General features: G+C 45.4%; 1 protein-coding gene across 1 annotated transcript in view; it reads left to right on the forward strand.

Annotated features, from left to right (window-relative positions):
* The window catches only part of Pard3 (par-3 family cell polarity regulator), a 558,608-nt gene that overhangs the window by 197,811 nt on the left and 343,483 nt on the right, over positions 1-17,314 (forward strand).

A 17,314-nucleotide genomic window follows, 5' to 3' on the forward strand; every position in this document is an offset into this window, starting at 1 on the left:
TCAGAGGGGTGTTAGGAACTTACAGGGGAAGATGGGAAAGCAGACTGATGTTTATTCCCTACTGGAATAGGGACTGGAGACGCAGGTGGAAATTGCCAAACCTAATGAGCAATTTGGCAGATAAGACAGCTGTCTGTTAGGTGGCGGCAGTTCTGTGGCAGGCAAGATGCCTGTGAACCAAGTTTGTTCCAAAGGACTACATTGAAACCACAAGCAACCCTCTCCGATCATTGCTGTCACAAAGAGGGATATTTTATCTTTTCATTGCCAATTAAGTAGCCAGCAATCAACATATGGTGGTTTAGTTTGTAAAATTATTTTTAAACTTGCCTTTTCACGTGTTTCACCTGAAAAAAATTAACAAGATGTATTTCTTCTGCGCATCAGAACACACGTCATACCAGGCCCTAAAACACACCCGTAAAGCAGAAGCACTCTCTTGCCTGGCTGGGCTGCGGCATTTCACCCGTGGTCTTGCCGTTGGGATTACTCCGAAGTAACGCATAGGCTTTCCAGTGTCCTGTGTCATTTATGTTACTCGGTCTGGAGATCCTCTCCTCCTCCCATTGAGCATGTGAAGGTTTAAACCTGTGACCACCTTTTCCTCACCAAGGCCACCAGGATGTTGTACTGCTTGAAGGACACATGGAAAAGAACTTCATAAGTTTGCCAAAAAGCTGCAAACGCTTATTGTGTACAACTCAAGATTCCGCTATTGCTTTATTTGTGGCATTTTGAAATAACTGACTTTGAAGACCAGGCATCTTTGTGTTTCTACCTGGCATCCAAGTTATCTTTATATAGAATAACATTTGGGCACTTAATTATGTCTATGTGACCCCCCCCTCCGCCACAATGCCAGGGTTCGAACCCAGGGACTCAGCGTTCATGAAGCCTTTCCCGTGCCACACTCCCAAACCCAAAGCATTTAAATGAAAAATTCGCAAATACATAAAAGGTATTTTACACTTGTAGTAACACAGTCAGTTGCCGCTAGGAGTATTGTGTTCTAGAGCTTTTCTGCCCCATTGAGTAAGGTGCAGACAGTGACCTGTAGGTGACAAGGTGCCCCGGACTTACCTGCAGAGTTGCCTGTGGGGTTTGCTGCACCAAGTGGCTCTACACCTTCGATACGTGCAGCCCCGGAGGCGGGATCAGCCAGAGGTGTCACCGGATGTTCTGGAATCGGACCCTTCTTCATTCCAGACCTGCTGAAATCATAGGCGAGAATAGTTCTGTTTGTTGGGTTTTTAAAATAAATTTTAGTTTATCCCATTTCATTCCTCACGCCTCTCCCTAGGTGAGGACAGTTTTATGCATTCACTCATTGTGCCCAAAAGATCGCCCACACTGCCTTGGTCAGCAGCTTCTCCTCCTGATTTGCTTAGGCCTGGAGCACTAGGCTTACTCACCTCCAGGTCCTGCCTCGCGCTCTTGCCTTTCCATGGAAACACCTGATACGGCCGGGGGCGTGATCCGTGCGTCTCGCCCAGGAACAGTGGTGTGTACCTGCCAGCTTGTGACAGCCATGTAGGTGTGACTTCTGAAAGTGTTAATTTGAACTTTTTTGGTACCAGGGATAGAAATCAGGACCTTGCACTTGCGAGGCAGGTGGCAGAACCACTGAGCTAAATCCCTGGCCCCTGAAAGTGTAATTTAAATCAAAGCAAGAAAGCCTGTCTACAAATGGGCCACACAAAGTACATTACCTAGAAAAATAATTAAATAAAAATGTTTGTTTCTCCGTGGTTGTACAGTGGTCAAGGAGCCAGGTTTTCTTTTCTGTTTTCGTCTTTTGCTCCATCTGAGCGTTCCGGTTCCTTTTCCTATTAGTATGTATCACAGGGAGACTCCTACTGTGGATGATTTTGTCAGCACAAAAGCCTGGCAGATAAAATCCTTTCTTCTCTTCCTGCTGTACTTGCTGTAGATCTCTTGTTTACTTCTTGAAAGTATATCTGCTTATTTATTTTCATTGCTTTTAATGTCAGGAATGGCTCTGTGCTCCTGGTTCTGTTTGCCCCGGCCTGGCGCCGGTACCTGGCTGGAGATGTGCCTCCTGCTTCAGAACTGTTGTTCCAGCCCTGATGAGAGGAGACAGAGAGGCAGCAAGGTGTGGTAAAGATGCCTTAGGTGGCCTCCTCCTCTGACTTCCGCAGACTGGAAACTAGTAGTCTCTGTGAGGGCTACATTGAAGGGGGAAAAGACCTCTAAATTTAATCTATTAGGCTATTTTGTATTTACTCAAATTGTGTATATTGTAAGTTTTTTTTTCTTTTTGAGGCAGGTTCTTGCTGTGTATAGAACTCACAGCGATCTTCCCGCCTCAGCCTCACAAGTGCTGGGACTACAGTGGTGCCACCATGCTCGGATCTAGTAATTTGTTTCTGTCATTTTGCTGCCTTTGTCTCAGCAAGTCATTTTTTCTCCCTAGCGAATAATCTTCCTGAAAACTCCATGTGGTCTGTGATTTCAGAGGTGCACTTGCGCACTGCTTTGGAAATGCTGGCCACGGCCCTCCCCGGAAACAGCTCTTTACAGTGCAGTCTTCGCGCGTCTTCCATGTCATGCTTCCTCTGGAATCCTCCCCTTCCTGACTTTTGGAAACACCTGAGCTGAAATCAAATCTAGGGTTTTCACAAGCGGTCTCGAGGAGCGTGGTGTCTCATTACCTCAGTGACAGTTTTCCCTCTTCATCTCGGAACTTGCAGTCACACTGTGTGTTTGTCCGCGCTCACTCTTCGAGCTACAGCGTTTCCCTTGCCCGACATTTCCGGTCCTGGGCACGTGGCAGCTGGTCGCTTGTTTTGAAAGGTGCACACAGCAGCCCCCAGAGCTCTGGCTGCCACACTGCGCGGGGTGTCTTTCAGTCTGCGGTAGTGCCCTGGTGTGACTCAGTGTTACATACATGTGGTGTGTACGTGTGCACACATGTTGGTGCATACATGGACATGTGCGGCTGGTGTTCAGTGACGCTGTGTGTGGTAGGGTCATAGAAATAGCATAGAGCTGCAGAAAAAGTCATTTTTAAAGATAATTTTCATGTTGAGAGATGGAAAATCACAGGGAAGCCTCGGACCAGCGGCTCTGTGGAAAAAGTGGTGACTGGAGGGCATTTCAGAGTAGGGCTGGTTATGTAACCTATCATCACTTTTAATTAAAGTGTCAGTTTGGGCCAGGGCTGATCCATTGGTTAATTTGTTATTTAAATCAGCTCGAGGAGTATTTATTTTAAATATAGAATTTGTGTTAATGAATTGGAAAAGAATATCCCATTGCTTGGCAGAGATGTTATGGCTTAAAGATTTATGACTTAGAATAAAAACCAGCTGGTGATCAGTTTGCTGAAGTTCTGTGCAAGTCTACTCTAACTTTTTGTTGTGATAGCCCTTCTTTTATGACCAGAGTGGGAAGGTCAGGAGCAGAGGTAGAGACCAAGGTCCTCGGTGCATCAGGAATCAGAGATCGGATCCAAGTGGAATTGAGTTCTGAGTGTGGGTCTTGGACGTGGTAAGGCTGGGGAGGTCCAGCTGCTGAGGAGGAGGTGAGGAAGCCAGGTGGACAGGAGACTTGGGAGCCACCATCTGACCTTGCTGCGGCAGGGAGTCACCCCCTGGCCCTCCTCTTCAAAATCGGGAATTAGCTTCATCAGAAGTAACACATAAGCGTCTGTCTCATTTGGATGTATTTCTGTGTGTGTTCGTTGTGATCTCATCTATGTATGAGATGGCACAAACCTAAAAATACATCCCCACGATGCAGCTCACTTATAAACCAGGCGCAGTGAGAGGTGAGCAGCAGTAACCAGTGCTGGGTGAAGAAGAAGTAAAACAGCACTGCAGTAACTTGAGTGAGCACGGTGTTCTTTCTGACTCTGAATCTCGTACTGCACTGGTCTTGCCATTCCTGTGTGAGATGATTCTCAGGAAGCATTTTCTGGCTTCTCCGTGGCAGACCCAAATCACCAGCCTCCCTGCCCTAGTGCTTTGAGGCCATTCATTTTTTTTTTTTTGGTACCGGGGATCGAACTCAGGTCCTTGTGCTTGCGAGGCAGGTGGTGGAACCACTGAGCTAAATCCTCCGCCCTGAGGCCATTCATTCTTAAAATCAGGGTGACTTGGAGACATGCACGCTGCTGGCACTGCAGATGAGCAGGCTGGCCTGAAAGGGACTGAGGGAGGAGCAGATCCAGCGTGGACAGAGGGACTGCTCTTGTCCAGGTGGATTGGAGTGGTTGGCACAGGATAGTCTCGTGTCACCCCCGGTGGCAGTTTACACATCATTCGCTGTTTACTTCTGGAACTTTCCAGTTCATGTTTTGGGATCATAGCTGGCTATAGCTGAGCAAGTCTGTGGAGGGCTGAACTGCAGGGCTGGGCTGGGCTGGGCTGGGCAGCAACCACGCTGGCACAGACATTCTAATACCTTCCAGTATTGCAGAAAAAGATGAGCACTTCCATCGTTGTTACTCGATTTTTGTGTGATGCTGAGGAAGGAGCCCACCTTAGGGAAGGGATCCATCACAGAGCTGCACCCAGCCCTGATGTACAGGACTGCCTCGGTTCACAAACTTAATTCTTTCTATGATTCTGGTTGCAAACCAAGTCAGATGGGCATCGAATCAGATATCTCATAAGGTCAACATTGAACGTAACTGTTGAATTTGATTCGGTTCTTGTGCCATTCGGTTTGTGACCAGAATGGTGCAGAGGATTCAGTTTGTGAACCGAGTGGCCCATGTACCACTGAACACGGGACGGTGTTCTCTGATCGTGTGACTCTGGGTACGAGGGTGAGCATTTGACCCAGCAGTGACATTCATGGGCTACATCTCCCAACACCAGGAAAGAAGGCAGTGAGCCCTGCTGGGCAGACCACTTCGTATTTCCTTGCTTTTATTTGGGTGTGTGGAGCAGTATTTGTAAAAACAAAACTCTGACCCTTAGTGTATAATTGTGTTCCCTTGGTAGAAATAATCCATGGTCACGAATTAGTTGATGTTTGTAGCTTCTTGCCTACTTAGACTCGTGTGCTGTGCAAAACCTGGATTAGAAACACCATGTCCGGAAGTGGATACTGAGCACACCTTACCTCTTCCTTCCTGCTGGGTTATTTTACTCATCTCGTAAGTTTTGAAAGTTTTTGTAGAAAGGATCTAAGTAAGGAACTTACCTTTTCCTGTTTCTGTGTTGAAATGTAACTCGTGTTACTGTTAAGTTCGTAGCTTTCATTTAGGAACCTGTATTAGCTGAGTATTGGATGCACTTTCCATTCAGGAGCCCCTGTATCAGTTGCCGTTCTTGAAGTGTTTCACATTTCTATAATAATTCTGTTTTGAGCATGGCTTTAAAAATGACCAAAGAGCCAGGTGTGGTGCCATACCCCTGTAATCCTGGAGGTTATGAGGCTGAGGCAGGAGTATCACCTCAAGTTCAAGGCCAGCCTGAGGTACACAGTGAGTTCAAGGCCAGCCTGAAGACCAAAGATTGTCAAAAGACAAGGCTTTGTGAGCACAGGTGTTGAAAAGCCTTTCTGTACTATGCCAACTTCTTTTGATTGAGAAGTAGTGGGTTTTTGAGTATTCACCATTCTTTTAAAGAATTAGTTTCTCCTAGGCAGAGAGCCCTTCCTTGTCCTCTATTTTGCTTTATTTAGCATGTAACTTTTTGTGCAAGAATCACACCAGGTGCGGTTGTACACATGTGTACACTTGGGAGGCTGAGGCAGAAGGACAGCTCAAGCCCAGAAGTTGAAGTTACCTTGGATAATATGCTTATAAGACCATGTTTCAACAAAAGCAAGCATTGTGCCTTCATCATCTCCGTGTGCCAGCATTTCAAAAGTATCTCTGCTTTGCTCTCAGCCTGTGAAACTGGCCGTGCCCTCAAGGGTATGTGCATAAAGGGTTTTGGTCCGTGCTGAGGAGAAGGCTGATTAGTGTGCTCATTTATGCTCAGGTTCGAGACCCCACTTAGTGAATATCAAGCATCCGCAGGTCCAGGCTCAGAGCTGCACCTGGATATTTGACTACCTTTATCAAATCCCTTTAATAGCAGTGTTGTTTGCACTGCAGAAGTGGTTATAGTATTTTTTGGTGGACACAGTTTCCCATTGTTTATACATTCTCCAAACGACTCACAAATAACTTCACATCTCTATCTTCGGTCACAGATGCTTGATTAGGGTCTGGTGAAATGTGCTGTTAGTGAAGAAAACTCAGATCCATACTTTCAAATATATGTGCTCAAAGCACATGTAAAATGACCTATTTGTCTTTACAGTTAGTCATCCATCTTCCTCCTTCTTTGATTATCAAGGCTTAGTAAATCACTGTGTGTTTGTCGAGATCTTAGTACACGCTTTCTCACTTCAGAGGAGTAGTTCAATTTAACTATTAGTTCATAGTTGTGTTTGTTATCTCTTCTCAACTTTAATGAAAGAAAAAATAAATACAAGTAATTTTGAACTAAATAAGTTGAGTGACTACTTTATTTTCGGGAATTAACCTGTTGTAGACCACGATCCTTCCTTAGAGTTAACTGGTTGAAAGCCAAGTATCCATACAGGCCTTTTTACTTTAAATATCCATAGCAAGGATGAAGAATAATGTGAATGACATATATGATATGAAAATAGTGTTCAAAAATCTCAGGGGACAGGTTTTTAAAAAATGCGGTGAATGGCCCTAAACACATATTCTCTAGATTTTTGAAATCCTGGCAAATTCTGTCCTTGAAGTACATATCACATATGCACCTTTTCTCCTGGAGAGACTCTCAGGGGAGTTACTGGTCAGATGACACTAATCCATAGTGAAGTCTGTCTACATCTGCCTGCTTTTCATAATTCGCTGTCTGTTCCTTTTGGTTTTGAGCTTCTTCTTTCTAGTTTTCATGCTGCTCACATTACGAATTGTTTTTGTTCTTTCTTCCAACATATTTAATAATCTCATCGATAAATATCTTTTTGAGTAATTTTTAGTAATATACTCTAAGGACATCAAAATAGTGTAAGTTTTTGACATTTCTTCACTGTTGCTTTATATTGCTTTGTGGCCCTTTGACTTATTTTAAAAAATAAATACTAAGTTGTGTGGGTGAACTGTGGCTGATTACACTCAAGTTACAATTAAGTTACAGTTGTAACTTGGTTATGATCAGATGTGCTTAATCTTTCTTAAACATGTAAGAAATAAGAGTACAGTAGTGTGTTACTTTTCAAAGTCAAAGTGCACCTAAGTAAATATGATTTGGGTTACTTCTGGATATACTAATTATGTTGAAAAATTTCATGTTACATCTGACTCATTTAACTTGTGAGAAGCAGTGCTTCAGGGGGCTGGATTTAGCAAGGCTTTCAGTAAAACCAGACTGCTTCTGAATGAGCTTTGTATATAGTCAGCACAGCAGAACAGAAAATACTGTAGAAGTCATTATCATGAATATATGACTTTAGATAGCTTGCCTTTAAAAGCCCAGCCCTATCTGACAAACAGCTATTCTTCCATATTATATTGCGTATTTTTCATTTATCTTCATAGCTGTCTAATTACTGGCTCATTTGTCTTTTTTTTTTTAATGGTTCTGATATCGAATCCAGAACCTCAGAGCTAGGCAAGTGTTCTACCTCTGCGCTACATCCCCATCCCTATTCTTTCATAATTGAAAAATGTACACCCCAAACTAAGAACACCGAAATCCTGTGTTTTAGTTACTTTCTCATCGCTGAAACTTTAAAAATATGCGACACCCACAAGCTAAAGGAGGAGAGGTTTCGGTCCACAGTCAGCTGGCTCCAAGGCAGGGCGACCTGGAAGAGGGGAAACAGTCTATGGCACGTCAGGCAGAAGCAGCGAGCAGTCAAGGGAAGGGGTCTGTGTCTCTCTGGGCTATACCTACTGTGACCCAGCTCTCCCTACCTGGCTTCTCCTTCCAACATCACACCCCGCTGTGTCAGTGGACTACTCCACAGATGATTGTCACACACCTGTGATCCAGTCACCTCTCCAGAGCTCCATCTGAGGTGTACGAGGCCCTGGGAAGACATTTTAGATGTAAACTGTAACCCCCTATGCCTGTCAGTTTTAAGTCATCAGCTTGTGGTCGAGCTCCTTTCATGCTGACACAGGCTTCTCCACACAAGATTGTTTTGAAGCCAATTCTAAACCTTGTGTCATTTCTTCTCAAAATGTTTTAATTTATATTAAAAGATTTTTTGTTTGTTTTTTGAGACAAGGTCTCACTATGTAGTTGAGACTGACCTGGAATTCACTATGTAGCCCAGGCTGGTCTCGAACTCTCAGAGATCCTCCTGCCTCAGCCTCCAAAGTGCTGGGATTACAGGCGTGCGCCTCCACGCCCGGCTGAGATAAATTTTTTATATAAGCCAATGCTGTTTAACAAAACAGTACTTTCTTAATGCCACGTAATAGTATCATTAAAATGACTCTAATTGCTTGTCAGTGTGGTTTTATATTTGTCTTGTTTAAATCAAAATCCAAGCAAAATGTACACGTCGTAATTGTTGATAAAGCTCTGACACCTATTTTGTTTTGTAGTTTCTTACTTCTCCTCCACTCTCCCCTTGGCGCAGATGCATGTGTTTTTATTTTTTAAAATTTTTTCATTGAAATGGGGTATTTTTTCATCATAGTTTTTTTTGTCTGGATTTTGCTGAATCTGCATGCACTGTCTCCTGTGTTGTTTGTTCTTTTGGGTGCTGGGCATTGAACCCAGGGCCTCGTGCTCTGCCCCTGCACTACACCCAACCCTGCTCCGCTCTGTGCTTCTTGTGGACTGAAACTCCGATGCAGAGTCTTGATAGGATTCTGATTTGAATTTTCAGCAGCAGTGTCTTGAAGTAGTGCTGTATGATTCCGTCAGGAGAGACGTAAAGTGTAGCTGTTGATCACTGTGAGCAGCCATTGATAAATACTGCCTGGATCCATTATGTCATTGTATTGGCTGCATGCTGTTATTCTCATGTCTTTGGTGAATGTCTAGAATATTTCTACAGAGAGCAACTTTTCCTTGTCATGTCTTCTGTTACTCTGTGGTACAGTTTGTACAGGATAGGCCAAATGCTTAATTTCATCTCTTTACCATTTTTCAAAGAGGATGTTGAATATATAAGTCTGCATTCCTCCAGTTTATTTTTCACTTTTTCTTCTTCCCCTTTGTTAAAAAGCCCTGTGGAGGCACTGGGTGGCGTTCTTGCCGCCGCTCTTGCAGCTGCGCATGTGCGGACGTGGGACTTCTCGCCGTCACTTCCGCCCATGCGGTGGATTCTTCTGTCTCCCGGGCTTTCTGCTGAGTACCCGGAGTCCTTGTTCCCCCAGTGCGCCTCGTCTCTTAAAAGGGGAGGAGAGTCAGGGGCCATTGTCTGCATTTTATTTTAGAGAAACCAAGAAGTAATTTGAAATCAAGAGCATCCTTGGCTCTTGCTTCGGTTTTCAGTCCAACGTTTGTGTCCTGAAGCTACTCTGGGAAGTCTGAGAGGAGAACCTTCCTTGTGGTTCTCGGTGTCCATTCCAGGTTTCCTTCACCTGTGCTCTGGTAGAGGCCCGGTGACTGTGAGCCTGGTGTATCGCAGACACGGACCCTGTGTGCCCAGGGGCATTGCTGGTCTCATCTGCTTGGCTCCAGTCAAGCGCCAGGATATGGTGCCCCTGCACTTACTCTGAGGATTTTATTTTTCCTTTAAATAGTGAAGAAGAAATGGCCTTTCATGTAATGAGTGTAACATTTTAGATTTGCCCCTGGCGAAACCGAATGCCAGAAAATTGTGCCAGACTATTGTGAGGCCATTAGTTGGCAGAGCATGAGGGAATTTGGTCACAGCCAGGATTGCAGAGGCCTAAAGAGGTTCTCGCAGTATCCTCTTCCCCGAGAATTTATGTGGCTCTACATCCAGGCGGTACTGGCCCGCTCCCGTTGACTGTACATCCTGTATCTTAGCCCCTGAGGCTACCGTCCTCAGTGGTCTCTGAGGTGCAGTGCAAACCTTGACTAAGTCTCTTATCTCGAAATTTTAAAATTTCCCAGACCTTTCATATGTTTAGTAACATTCCAATGATGAGTAAATAGAATGCTGTATTGTGTGTGCACACTCAAAAAGGGTTTGCTGGGCTGGAGGTATAGCTCCATCGGGTAAACCAGTGCACGTGTGCGCACGCACGCACACATATACACGCATTCCCCCAAAGAGTGTGGTTTTATCTGGAAAGTTTCCAGTCCCAGGCAAGCCTTCTGGTCAGTTCTTCTGTATCCTCTCACGGGCAACCCTTCGGCCCATTTCTCCCGTTTGTTTAAGAGTGATCATTAATAATTCATATTACTTTTAAAATAGCCCATTGCTTAAAAACGTGCAGCAGCCTCCCAGTGCGTGAAGAGGAGAGTGCTTTGTTAGTGTGTGTAAGAATGACCTTGGGGCTGTCTTTCAGCCTTAGCCCTTCCTGCTGTCCTGGTACCCTGGTCCTTCTCAGCCTGCTCCCGCTTCACACCTGTCTTCCTGCTGGGTGACGGCGTTTCTCTGTTCCTCTGTTCCTCTTTGTCTCCCTGGCTGGTCTCCACTTACTCCTGAGGCCACTCTCAGGTCAAGTTTGTCTGATAAACTGGCTCCATCACCTGCTGGTGCTTGGGTTGTTGGTGACTCTAGGAAGATAGGAAATTTGCCTGGGTTTTGTGGATCCACTGGTGGCTGGGGACTATGTCTCAGCCAGCTGTCGAGTCCATAACGACCCGGCTTATAGCGTTTGGACATTTTTGTGGTGTAAACTGTTCAGCTTGAGGAACCAAGGAGAGGTCACAGAAGGCAGAGTTGGAAAGGGATTGCCTGCCCTTGTTATGGCATTTCCACCATGAAGATACAAGCGCTGGCAGTGTGCACCGTGATAAAACACAATAACTCGAAAGTGAAGATCTTTTAGCATCTATGTTAATATTATCTAATAATGACTTCATGTAGCGATGAACCACAGAAATTCCCGAAGATGTAATAACTGCTCTCATGCAATGGTACGAGCTGGTCTAGAAATCCCTTATGTCACATGGGGAAGACTCTTGAGTGGCTGAAAGACATTGCACAGTTGGTTGTCACGGCTAATTCCTGCTGCAAGGTGCCTGGAGCGCTTTCGAGAAAGCCAGGGAAAACGGTTAAGGTGGGTGGAGCCGCTGCCTGGACTGAGTGGGGAAGGCTGGGAGCTGTCCCAACAGATTCGACCGCGATTACGTCCAAGGCTTATCTGTTCCACTCTTCCACCCTGGCTTTTCTAGCGTCACATCGTTCTTCATGCTGTCCCTGTGTGTGTTTTGGAGTTGGGACGGTGCACCCTGCTTGTGCCAGTCTATCCGTCCCCCACCTGGCTCAGATGTCACCCTGGCAAGCGGAAAGCAGGGCTCTTTCCCGCCTTTGCTCTTTCGTGATGACTTCACCGTCATATCGAAATACTTAGTGTGCCTTTTAATGCTCAGCTCAGTAGCTGTGTTTTGACATGGAGCCGTTTGTCCAGTCACTGCCTTGGTCTTAATGACTGTTACAGTTAATCTCTGAAGGTGTGGAAGACCGTTGCACAGTTCCAGTAGGGGTTTGTTTGCTCCTCTTAGAGATGGAAGTGAAACAAACAAAGCGTGTGGCACAGTATGTCCAAACAGGCTGTGAGTCTCCCCGATGAGCTCCTCTGGGGTCAGCGTGGCTTTTACCCGGTGTGGCCTTAGCGCATATGTAAGCTTTTAAAATTTGACATTTCAAAAATCTGAGTTTTGAGAGTTTTTTCCTCATAAAATAAGAGCAGTGTTCAGTTCCCAGTCTTTTGTGAATTGTGCGATGCATAATTGGAAGATGCTTGCTTGGAATAAATTAATACTAATCAGCTTCTTCACTGCCAATTTTTTGAGCAGGGTGCTGTGGCCTTGGTGGAGTAAGTCCTGCACCCGTCCATCCCGGACTCAAAGCCGACTGTCGTTTGTGCAGCTGTACAGGTGGAGCTGTGTAGGCCCAGTGTATATATGTGCTCTGGTTTGATAGACGTTCATATCTGAAATAACGAAAACAGTAATTAGAAATTAAAAAAGAATCGCGAAAAAAAAAAGAAAATGTCAGTTGGAGTTGAGAACTATGAAAAGGAAATTTTCTCCATGCCTGAATGGCCCATCAGGTATTCTTTAGACTCCTCAGAGCATTGCGTTTGCTTCCTGGCAGTCAGTGGGACCTGGGATCAAAAGAGGGCTCCTCTCAGACGTCCTCCGTATTCACCTTCCTGGCTGAGCACATGGCCTGTCAGGCTCCTGCAGCTGTCATGTTATTTCCGTCTTCTACCTGTGAGTGAGACCCTTAGGCGTCACTCCTTTCACTTTTCCTTTAATAGCTATATTATTTAAGTTTTATTTGAGCCTCCTTTGTGTTGTGTATGAATGAGCTTGTTTCTGTGGAAAGTAAGCCCAGCTGTGGGGTAAGATGGAAAACAAATCGACTACAAGTGAACTGAAATTAATTAGCAAGCACGTCCTCAGCAGCATGTCAGCGTGTTCAGTCATAACTTCCATGCCTTCCGTTATACTTGTTTCAGAAGGCACTGAGTATGTAAAAGGCAGAATACATAGAAATGCTACCAGGATGACCCAAGGCCACCCCAGTGCTGAAGCTAGGGCTTGAGGCACCAGTGTTGATTTCAGGAAGTTCGGGGATGGGTGATTGGCTCTGAACAATGAATAGTTAGATGTTAATCTTGCTTTGTTGGGTACACACATTAGAACACAAGAATGGGGAACATTTTCATTCGTGGAATCTGCGCTTCTCTATTCATTGCCTTAATGGACCAATCATAGAGCGCTGGATTATCAGAAAAACACTTCAGTAATATTTGCCTGCAGCTACTAAATTGGTAGTTTTGACTGAATTGCTGAATCAATTTGACCTAAATTCTTAAATTGACTAAGCATTTGACTGAAAAGTTTCTTTGGGTGAAAATATAGACTGTTTCACAGGATTGTACAATGTATTGTGTGCGATTATGGATTGAGGGCGTCCAGCACATTGCTGCTAATCCAGGCAAATGCTCCTGACACAGATATAAGAGCCAATGCCATCCTGTTTACAAAAGTGAGTGTAAGTTTGAATATTTTAATAGCCACGTGGTAGGACATTTCCAGTACTATTTTTTCAAGGTTAACTGTCAAATTCTAGGTCCTATAAAAAGTTTTAAATGGCTTAGAATATAGTATGTACTCTATCCACATTATTTCTACACAAAACAGCCCTCTGTACCTCTAAAAGTCAAAAGCAGAAAGGCTTTAGGGAGTAAATCTGAGCCCTCTTCAGAGTTGTTTCTGGCTAGAAGATGCAGGCAGGTGTGGGCTGGACAGTGCCCGCCCGCCGGCTCATCCTCCTGTGCTGTCCGCGGTCCCCAGGGAGTCTCTGCTTCCAGTGTTGAGTCAGGAAGAGGTCGCATTTGCAGGGGAAGACTAAGGAGGCATCTTAGAAATCCGTGCTAACATACATATGCTTTATAGACTCAAGTAAGATTGATGACCACCCCTACTTAATTCAGAGCAGAGGAAGGGAATCTAATTTTTCTATTTTTCCACACCTCGTTTGCCATAATGAAAATGGCATACTGCTTTGAATCGTTTCCAATGAAATGATTTTCAATATTGTTGTCTTTGTGACATTTGGACAATTAGAATGCATTTCTTAAGCCTACTGGAAATGCTGCAATGCTGTGTTTTTTTCCCAGTGGCCCACTGTCTGCTTGTTACCTAGGAAACCACTATTAGGTTGAATTCTGTTTGCTTGGTTGTCAGACTGGCAGAATTAGGGGTAAAGTTCTTGGCTTTAGAGTTGTAAAAGTGGTGCTTAAATATTAGAAATGTTTTATCAGAGTTGAAGTGCTTTATCTCCTCAATTAAAAAGCAGCCAAGCATTTATTTGGTTTTCTTAAAATGTAAAATAGTGGATTATTATTTTCCCTGATTGTTATGGTAATATTGTTTTGTATACAGATTTGCATTAGGATTTGAATTGTCACAGTGGGTTAGTTCCAAATATAGGACTTTAATAAAAATTTAATGTAAATATGTGCTTACTTCCTTGGGGAGTCATGGACATGTAGTACAATTCCCCAAGCACGCAAATATAAACATTAGAATACTTCATAAAATATTCAGTAATATGTTAGAAAATGCAGGTTATTTTGCCCTTATTTGAAACCAGAAAAACTAAACTTTTCCAAATTGAAGTTTGCAAGAAGTAGAGGAACTGTCTCAGCTCTTTTCCTTTCGGAGTGACTAAGAATGAATGAATGTGGAGGTACAAAGTCCTGGTTTCATAATTACACCTGTGTCTCACCTGGCTCAGGGTCCTACGAAATTGTCTAATACTTAGAGCCCATCCAGGGGCTGAGCGTGCACAGCACAGCAGCCACAAACCCGTGTAGCCTGGGAGCCCGGTGTGAAGCAAGGGAGAGGAGGCACCTGAGTGTAAACCACCGTGTGGGCAGTGGTCCGCTCGGGCCCCAGGGCATCGCTGGTGGCTTGCTAGAAATGCAGAATCCAGGCCACCGCCCGGCCCACTTCCTGGGCATCGGGATCCTAGACAGGGTCCTAGAGCGGCGCCCTGCAGCGCTCTCTGGTGGGCGCGCACAGGAATGACCCTGGAGAGCTCCTAGCTGCAGTCCCTGGGCCCCACCTTCCACATCGCCTGGAGTTTTGGGTGGGCCTTTTATGAAGTCTTCTCAGATTACTTGCGTGACTGAGGATTTAGGATCACCGATGGCACAGAGCCTGCACGCCCTAAATGGGATGGCGAGATCTGACCTGGCAGCCTGAACTGTGCATCCTTCCTGAGCGCCTCATGGGTGCAAGAGCTGCTACTTCACGTGGACTGAGCACGCGATACAGGGACGCTTCCGAGCTCATGACGTACAGTGAATGTATAGATCAAGGCGGCGGGACGCATCTCTTCATCTAGAGCATGTTCCTGACGTGGCACACGCACGCAGACTTCCTTCAGTCTGTCCCTTCTCTCTCCCGCGCACAAGTCCCCTAGTAATGCAGTAAGTTATGTACGTTCCAAAGCCGCCTTTGTTTGCCTGTCTTATCCAGTTGGAGTTTGTCTCATCCTTACTTGTTTTTTCATGGCCGTCTTTGTACCTGGGGAGAGTGATCCACAGACTCAGGCCCCGTGTGTCCACGGGAGGGATGGTGGCTTCCTTCCTGCTCTGGCTTTCAGTGCAGGTCGGCTCCGGGTGTGCTGCCCTGCTCCCTGTGGTGACCCAGAGGAGACAGTGCTGGGAAGGGGAGGGGAGTGGAGGGGAGGGTCGTCCGGGCAGATCTGAGCACTGCTGTAAGCTCCTGGTGCTCAGGATTCTGTGCTTAGTAGACAGGAGCTCTTTTGCTGCCGTGTGGTGCTGAGTGTGGGATCTGTCTTCTCCAGGTACTCATGGGTTAACCTCAGCTAGGGTGTCGCAGTCCTGTAACTCCAAGTTTCCCTCCTCATAAAACGGGAATAACGATGATGATGATAGAACCTATTTTTGTGGCCTTGTTCTGAAGACTTATCAGTTAGCACATTAAAGTTCTTAGCACATACATGACCGCAGTAAATGCTCGATAAATGTTAGAGATTGTGGGCTTGATTGGCTCATTATGAATGATCGGGATGCATTCATTTGTGCATTACTCTTCCCTTAAGGAGAAGAATGGCTCGGATTAGCTATGAAGGACCCTGCGCTTTGAAGGTGGCGTGAACAGACACGAGGCCATATGTTTCAGAGCCACAAAGTCTTACTGCCGCCTTCCAGCAGCTGGTTGGTGCCAAATGGCTTTATTAATAGCCAGTGTTTCATCATAAGGAATTAATTTGAAACTGGAACACTCAGGACAGGAAAATGGATAATGAGTTATTTGAATGCTTTTGAAGTGCTTCTGTCTTACACTGCCTGTGTAACATAGCATTTCTTCAAACTCTGGCAGTCCTGGGTCCTTTATTCCTTTCACTTTTCTGTGTAGTGCCTCCCGACAGTCTCTGCCTGTGCTCCTCTCACCAAAGTGTTGGACACTCAAGGTAACACAATGCCAGCCGCACATGGCAGGTGCTCAATAGATAAGTCATATTTATTCATTAAAAAAGATAATCATAAAGTCGTACTTGCACACAACATAACAAAACTGTTCATGTCCAACCCAAAGCACAGTGACTCTTTCCTTAAAGTAGGATAGGTAGCCAATGCTTGTCATGTTACATAAAAATATAATAAGAATGAAAAGAACAAGCCTGCATACAACAAAATGAGGATACGGCCCCAGTCCTCGGCGCCATTCCTGGCCACACGGTTGTGGCTGGTGTTTATAGCTTCCTCCTCCCCCTACGAGTCCCTTTTACCTGGGTCCTCAGCATGTGGTTCTTTACCTCCCGTGTTCACCTGAACCCTCATTCCTGCAAGATCTGACCCACGAGTACCTGGATTGGGGCATTTTAGTTTCCTGTTCACTTTAAAAGAAGTTACCCAATATTTGTTGTGTTTTGGAAATACTCTTAAAGTGTTACATGTTAGTAGTCCTCACGGCAACCCCGGATGGTGTTCACACTGGTTCCGCTTTGTGGTTGACAAAGCCGTGCAGCCAAGAAGGAGGAGCTGAGACTGAAATCTGACATCTCTGTGGTTTCGGCTCCTGGGTTCTGGGTGCCGTCTCTGGAGGATCGAGCTCCCCTCAGTGAGTGAGCGGGCTCCCCTCAGCTACCCTTAAACCTTAGTCTGGCATCTCGAAAGAGTTGAATAATTGTCTGTCGGAATGACGTCTTCTGCAAAGCTTTGTTTATTTTCTTCAGTTGGTGCAAATTCCTAGTACAGGAGATGAGGTCCACTGTGGGATGTCAGCATGTGTGTGCTGCATGGTTTGGTTATTTTTCATCCCCTTTAACCCGCTCTCCCTTTCTTCCCTCTCCCTGGAAAATTTCATTCTAGTTTCCTGTCCTCTCCACTTTGTTTTTAAATGTATTATTTTATAGCAGGTGTATTTTATGCTTCCTTTTCAAGTTTTCAGTAACATGAAGATTTGTGTTCAAGGTGAAAGGTCTGTTTATGACCAGAATAAAGTACAGAGACCGGGGCTGGAGGTCTGCACAGGGGTAGCACAGGTGCCGGGTCCTGCCAGGCCTGGTTCTGATCTAGCGGCTCCAGCACAAACCTGTGCTGCTCAGAGGCTGGCACCGTGGGCTTGGCGCAGCGTGGCCTGGACCCTGCAGGCAGGAGCAGCACTGTCTCCGCCCCTCCCACTTCCTCCACCTGTCCTTCCTCTCCTTCCCCAGCCCCTTCCCC

The sequence above is a fragment of the Fukomys damarensis genome, unplaced genomic scaffold (assembly GCF_012274545.1).
Source record: "Fukomys damarensis isolate Sample0158 unplaced genomic scaffold, DMR_v1.0_HiC HiC_scaffold_19, whole genome shotgun sequence".
Lineage (NCBI taxonomy): Eukaryota > Metazoa > Chordata > Mammalia > Rodentia > Bathyergidae > Fukomys > Fukomys damarensis.